A 6,774-nucleotide genomic window follows, 5' to 3' on the forward strand; every position below is an offset into this window, starting at 1 on the left:
TGTCCAGTCATAATGGTCGATCACATTAGATGTTCTTTTATTGTTTTCTTGAAGTTGGATTTACTTTTTGCCTGAGAAATGTGATTTCTTAAAGAATTCCATTCAGTGATGGCTCTGTATATTACTTTAGATTTGAGATTTGTCCTTGGTCTGGGGGGTATAAGATTAACGTGCCTGTCTGACTTGGTGGTGGTTATGTTCGTTACACTAGTTGGACAAAAAAGTACTTTGGTTTCTTGAAAATTACTACACCCCCCCCCCCAAAAAAAAACAGGAAGCCATGAGAGATTAAGATGCATTCAGTAGACATTCATACGGTTAGAGCAATGAATAACCAATCAGGCTGCACTGTTTTGAGCTAGTTTTTTTTGCAGCAGATGACCATATGACTGGACAGTACTCTAGGTGTGATAGAACCAAAGCTTTGAATTCCCTGATTAAGAGCGCTGGATGTTACATACTCAGAACATTTTCTTGTTATAGCAATGCCCCTACCTATTTCGATTACAAGGTTATCTATATGTTCAGACCAGGATAGAGCTGCGTCCAATGTGACACCAAGCAGTTTGGTCTTATCACCTTGTTCCACAGGCAACCCATCCATCGACAAGTTTAACTGAGGGTCACCAGCAAGCATTTATCTTGGACCAAATACAATACATTTTGTTTGAGGAAATAGTCAACACCAATTTGTTAACGTTAACCCACTCAGACACTGTTCTTTGTTCAGTACATTTGTTAACTCATTATATGCTGATGCAGCGCCATACATTGTAGAGTCATCAGGATACATAACCACTCTTGCTTTATTCATTACTGAGGGTACAGTAAATCATTAGTAAAGAAGTGGGTCTAGGCAGCTAACTTGAGGAACACCACAGTGTAAATCTTTACTGTTCGAAAAGCTACCATTAAATAATACTTTTTGCCTTCTCCTGGATAGATAGCTTACCATCCAGAATAGAGCAGCATYACATTTGAGTTTACCTAGCAACAGTTCATGATCAATTACATCAAAAGCAGCACTAAAGTCTAGCACTGCACCCACTAACTTCSTGTCATCCATACATTTTAGCCAATCATCTGTCACAGCCCTCCCACRCACTGRAGCGCTAGATAGAACTTTGTAGAATAACACCAATCTACGAAAAATATAACAGCGAAAATACTAGATTCTATGTGATCAATTTGGGTCGCGGGTTCACAATTTGACCTTTTCTGAGATCTCTGCCAAGCAAGGAGCCGACCTAATCCCACATCCCAGTCCCACTTTTACCTTGCAACCCCATTGGACATAATTTCACCTGCCAATCAACATTGTCCATCTTCCCTCTCTGACTGTAGGCTACATCCCTTGTTGCATGTTGCCAGATCATTACGGCAAAATATATCTACTGAAATGAGAGGGAGACTAGTGCGCAACACTACGCAACATAACGTCCACTTCATAGGATGACACATARGGGCTAAAAGGATCCTGTTTATGTACCAAATGTTTCATTAGATTGTAACTGTCACGTGTGCTCCCTCTCCGGCCTCTAGGTCACCAGGCTGCTAGTTATGGCACACACCTGTTACCATCGTTACGCGCACCTGCGCGTCTTCAGACTCACCTGGACTCACCTGCCCTATGTATGTCACTCCCTTTGGTTCCTTCCCCAGGTGTCATTGTTTCTGTTTCATGTCTATTCATTGTTCGAGGTTCTTGGTTTGTATTATGTTAATTTTATTAAAACACTCACTCCCTGAACTTGCTTCCTGACTCTGTGCACATCGTTACAGTAGGGCCTATGAGGAGTGACAGAAATACACCTTTGGGTTAGTAATCTCAGCCCCCCCCACACACACACACACACACACACACACACACACACTGACTATCTGCTGGTTCATGCTCGGACAATCAAATACTCTGAACTTACCAAAGAAAGGTCTGTTGATTGCTCATACAGTATGAATAAATGCAGTTTAYGTATTACYATTAATTAATTGTGCAGTCATACCATTTATGTATTAGCAATATCAGAGACTCATTTGAGGATGCAAACATCTCAAAACATGGATTATACACTGAGTGTACAAAACTTTCCTACAGTAGCCAGCTGACAGTGGACATATCCTTGTAAATACATTTTTGCAGCCTAGGTACTGATGCATGCATCTATCGAAATGGTAACTGTGGTAAATACTTCCCAAAGTTGTGTCAAGTTGGCCGGATGTCCTTTGGGAAGTGGACCATTCTCGATACCGGTCCATCTGGCACCTCCTAAATGTACCATACCCAGTTCAAAGGAACTAAAATATTTTGTCTTGCCCATTCACCCATTCAATAGATGTCTCAAGACAAAAAAAATAAAAATGAACCTCTCTCATCTCCATCTACATTGAAGTGGATTTAACAGGTGACATCAATAAAGGATCATAGCTTTCACCTGGATTCYCCTGGTCAGTCTGTCATGGAAAGAGCAGGTGTTCTTAATGTTTTGTACACTCAGTGTATAATCCATGTTTTGAGATGTTTGCATCCTCAAATGAGTCTCTGATATTGCTAATACATAAATGGTATGACTGCACAATTAATTAATTGTAATACCTAAACTGCATTTATTCATACTGTATGAGCAATCAACAGACCTTTCTTTGGTAAGTTCAGAGTATTTGATTGTCCGAGCATGAACCAGCAGATAGTCAGTGTGTGTGTGTGTGTGTGTGTGTGTGTGGGGGGAGGCTGAGATTACTAACCCAAAGGTGTATTTCTGTCACTCCTCATAGGCCCTTGGGAGAAGGGTGAACAATCAGTTTGTCATACTGCAGGTAGGCTATGTCCCCACATTCTCGTGCAGCATTCATAGCTGGCATGAGTTATTCTCTTCTTTGGTGGACTGCCTCAGCGAAATCCTCATTGATGAAGATGTTGGACCCTTTAAGAGTTTTCGCTCTTTCAAGAACCTCAAGCTCGTCCTTGAACCTGAAGAACTTCACTACAATCGTGCTTCATTCTATAGCTAGAGGACTCCTGATATCTCCAGGAGTGATATGTATGTATATTTTTTTCTTTATCCGTTGTGGTCTAGTACTGTCTTTTTGCTAGCTAGGGCCATCTACTGCTGCCTGTCTTCCCATCTACTTGGTGTGTGAACTGCTGACTGATCATAATTTTCAGATAGTTGTTGACACATCAACCAGGCTCAAGGGGCAGGAACTGTGTGACTTTCTTTGGTAATCAGTGGCTGTATAGGTGGGGGACTGGTTTCACTTCTCCTAGGCAATCAGTGTTAGCTCTTCAGTCTCCCCTGGTTTCTCAGTCGCAGCTGTAAGCGGCGGTCGTGTCAGTTTTGTCACAAAACAAAGAGAGTCGCCAAAACAAAGACAGTTATGCCAAGTCGTTCGAGGAAGGCGCCACACAACTCTCTCACTTGAGTATCTTACCTAGATTTTCTTATGTTGCTCTTTTGTAGCTTTGTCAACTATGTGTGTGTTTTCTATATCTCTGGGTAGGCTTTACAGACACACCCTGGCTGCAACCCTTCTAATTTAGTGTACCCTGCGTGCACAACCCATGTGGAATTCCGGGTCTCTGTTAGCATTTGGAACAGCCAATTTGCAGTCAAGAACGCAGAGTTCATCTCAGCCTTTACTTTTACAACCCATGTGGAATTCCGGGTCTCTGTTAGCATTTGGAACAGCCAATTTGCAGTCAAGAACGCAGAGTTTATCTCAGCCTATACTTTTCTAGAGGCTGCTCGACCTACTAATCTCACTGCAAACCCTCCCCCCCTCCAGGTCTCTGATCACTACTTAGTTTCCTTTTCTGTCTCCCTTTCCACCAACCCTAACCACTCAGCTCCTACCCAGATGGTCATGTGCCGTCACAATCTTTGCTCTCTCTCTGTCCCACTACTCTCTCCTCTTCTATCTTATCATCGCTCCCTTCTGCTAAATCCTTCTCCCTCTTGTCTCCCGATTCTGCCTCTTCGACCCTACTCTCCTCCCTTCCCGCATCCTATGACTCGCCCTGTCCCCTTTCCGCTCGGCCCTCCCCTCCTACTCCGTGGCTGAGTGACTCCTTGCGAGCTTACAGAACAGGGCTACGGGCAGCTGAGCGAAAATGAAACTTCCGGAGGACCTATCATCCTTTCACTCCCTCCTTTCTACCTTCTCTTATTCTATCTGCTGTTAAAGCCACTTTCTACCACTCTAAATTTCTAAACTTTGCCTTTAACCCTAGGAAACTCTCCCCCCCTCTCCCCTCTGTGGACATTTCAACCACTTTGACAAAAAGTTACGACATCCGCTACTCATTCACTAAGCCTTTATTGAGTCCACTTAGCTCAAACTACCCACTCTTACCTCTTTCTCCCCTCTCTCTCCAGATACATCCTTCAACAGAGGTCTGCCACCCAACCCCACCCCCCTTCCCTTCCCAGACCATCTCTGGAGACCTTCTCCCAAATACCTCCCTCCTCATCAAATCATCCCCTGACCACCCTCTGCATCCCCTCGACTTCAAAGTGCTCAGTGCTCCCCTTCTCAAGAAATCAACACTCGACTCATCTGACATCGAGAGCTATGAGAGTCTCTATTCCATTTTCTTTCAAACACTTAGCGGCTTCTCTGATCAACTTTCCTTATCTCTCTCAAATGATCTTCTTACCGCTAACCAGTCAGCTCAAGATGGTCACTCAACCTAAGACTGCTCTTCTCTGTGTCATGGAGGCTCTCCGCACGCAAAGCTACTCTCTCCTCGTTCTCATCCTCCTAAGCTAACCGTAATCTAACAATCAGACATTTCCCACCCTCTCGTGGGTCCAATGGCACACTCTGATCATCATACTTGCAGCCGCTCCGACCAGTGACGTGAAGAGATCTGTTTGCAATCCATGTACGCTCACTACTGGTGTCCCCCAGGCTCGTCTAGCCCCTCTCCTCTTCTGTCTATACAACCAAGTCACTCGGCTCCATCATATCCTCACATGTCTCTCCATCTCTGCTATCACCCCCCCCAGATATCTCAACTTGGATTCGCCACCACCTCAACTCAACCTTGACAAGACGGAACTCTCCCCTCCTGGTAAGCCTGCCTCTCAAACCTCTCCATCAAGGCTGACAACCCAGTGTCGCCTCCCAGAGTGCAAAGACCTTACCGACACGCCTTCTTCTCTATCAAACATCAAAGAGTGACCCGCTCCTGCAGTTCATCCTCTTACAACAATCCGTAGAGTACGACCAAATTCACAACAGGAAAAACGGACAGGTCCGTAATCCAGGCACTTTCCTCTCCCTTCTGACATTCTGCCAACCCGCTGGTCTGGATCCCCTGCTTGTGCCATCAAACCCTGCACTTTTTCAACTTCCATTCACCCCGCTCTCCGCACACTTCCACTGGCTTCCAGCCGAAGCTCGCATCCACTACAAGGCATTTTCGCTACCTACGGAACAGCAAGGAAGAAAGGCCCACCCTACCTTCAGCTATGCTCACACCCTAACTCCCAACTCAAGCACTCAGGTCTGGCCACCTCCGTCCTTGGCCCTCGCCAAGGCTCTACTTCCTTGCACAGGGAGTGAGAGTGACCAAAGCGGTAATAGACCTGAGCTTTTCCTCCCGTTGGGAAAGAGGCTTTAGGGCACCTTTTCGCTTCACTGAGGCCACTGATCCCATCCGCCATTAGTCTTCCCCGAAATATTCCATTCTTCGATGATATCTGATCAGCTCTCGACACATCCAGTCCCAAAACAACTCAGAGTCCATCATCAGGAATAATATCCTTCCTCACCCGCAAGTTAGAACTTTTGGTCTCTAGATGTCTCAGCCCATTATGCACTATTACTTTCCGGATACCATCTATTACAATATTATTTGTAGTAGGTGCCCTTAGATTGGGAACCCGGCCAGTAGTCAGCTTTCCCAGACCAGGGTTAGAGCATCTCGAGTGAGAAAGGGTATGAGAGCACGACAGCTTATAGGAAACCGTCTTAAATTAACATATATTTTGCCGCCGCCCGAGTGCCACATACCTTTTAATAGCGAATCCTTGTTGACTAAGAATAGAGAAGTAGTATTTTCTATCCTAGACTACATCATCACAAGCACCTCACTAGATGCTATATGCCCATCTGGTTTGCCAGAATCGGCGTGTTTTTCAGAGAACAAGCATTAAGGTTCTGAGCCATGAGGTAGATAGTGAGTAGAATGGATATATAAGCAGGGCGAACAGGGCGTTAGCAGTACTCTATACTTTACAGAGGTGGAGGTAATAGTAGGAGATGAATGCGACTAGGGAGTCACGAGTGGGTTGAAGAGGACCAAGAGAGCCCTCTGCTTTGCCTCCAAGTGCATGAGCCAGAGATAAGTTGGTTCTCTGGCTTTCGCCTCGCTGGGCTGCAACAACGGGCTTATAGGTAGACCATCTGCGGTAGGAGCCATTGGAGTGGAACAGAAGGAGTTGGCACACAGGAGCCACTCGGTAAGCACGGTGCGAAGTAAACGGATTGGAGGTACCTCGAGGAGAAAACCTGCGCAGTGCACATCTGCACCTAAAAGTAAAGACTGGATACGAAGAGAGGACCTGAGGAGAGAGAGTGGGTGTAATACGTGCAGGAAGTAAACACTAACCTGGCGGTGTCCAGAGTTTGGAACAAATAGTGGCGTGTGGCACTTTGGGTAGTACTACCCTGACTGAGTCCACGATTAGTATGCGAGCAGCCTCTAGGTGAAAATGAATGTTAATAAGGTTGCTGAGTGGAATACGAAACTACTGTTGACAGTATCTTAGA

At 45.3% G+C, this 6,774-nt stretch overlaps 1 protein-coding gene across 8 annotated transcripts in view; it reads right to left on the reverse strand.

Moving 5' to 3' along the window:
* Positions 1-6,774, reverse strand: part of LOC111951954 (fibroblast growth factor receptor 2) — a 117,203-nt gene that overhangs the window by 22,394 nt on the left and 88,035 nt on the right. The gene's annotated exons all lie outside the window — the stretch shown is intronic.

Source organism: Salvelinus sp. IW2-2015, linkage group LG25 (genome assembly GCF_002910315.2).
Source record: "Salvelinus sp. IW2-2015 linkage group LG25, ASM291031v2, whole genome shotgun sequence".
NCBI classification, from domain to species: domain Eukaryota; kingdom Metazoa; phylum Chordata; class Actinopteri; order Salmoniformes; family Salmonidae; genus Salvelinus; species Salvelinus sp. IW2-2015.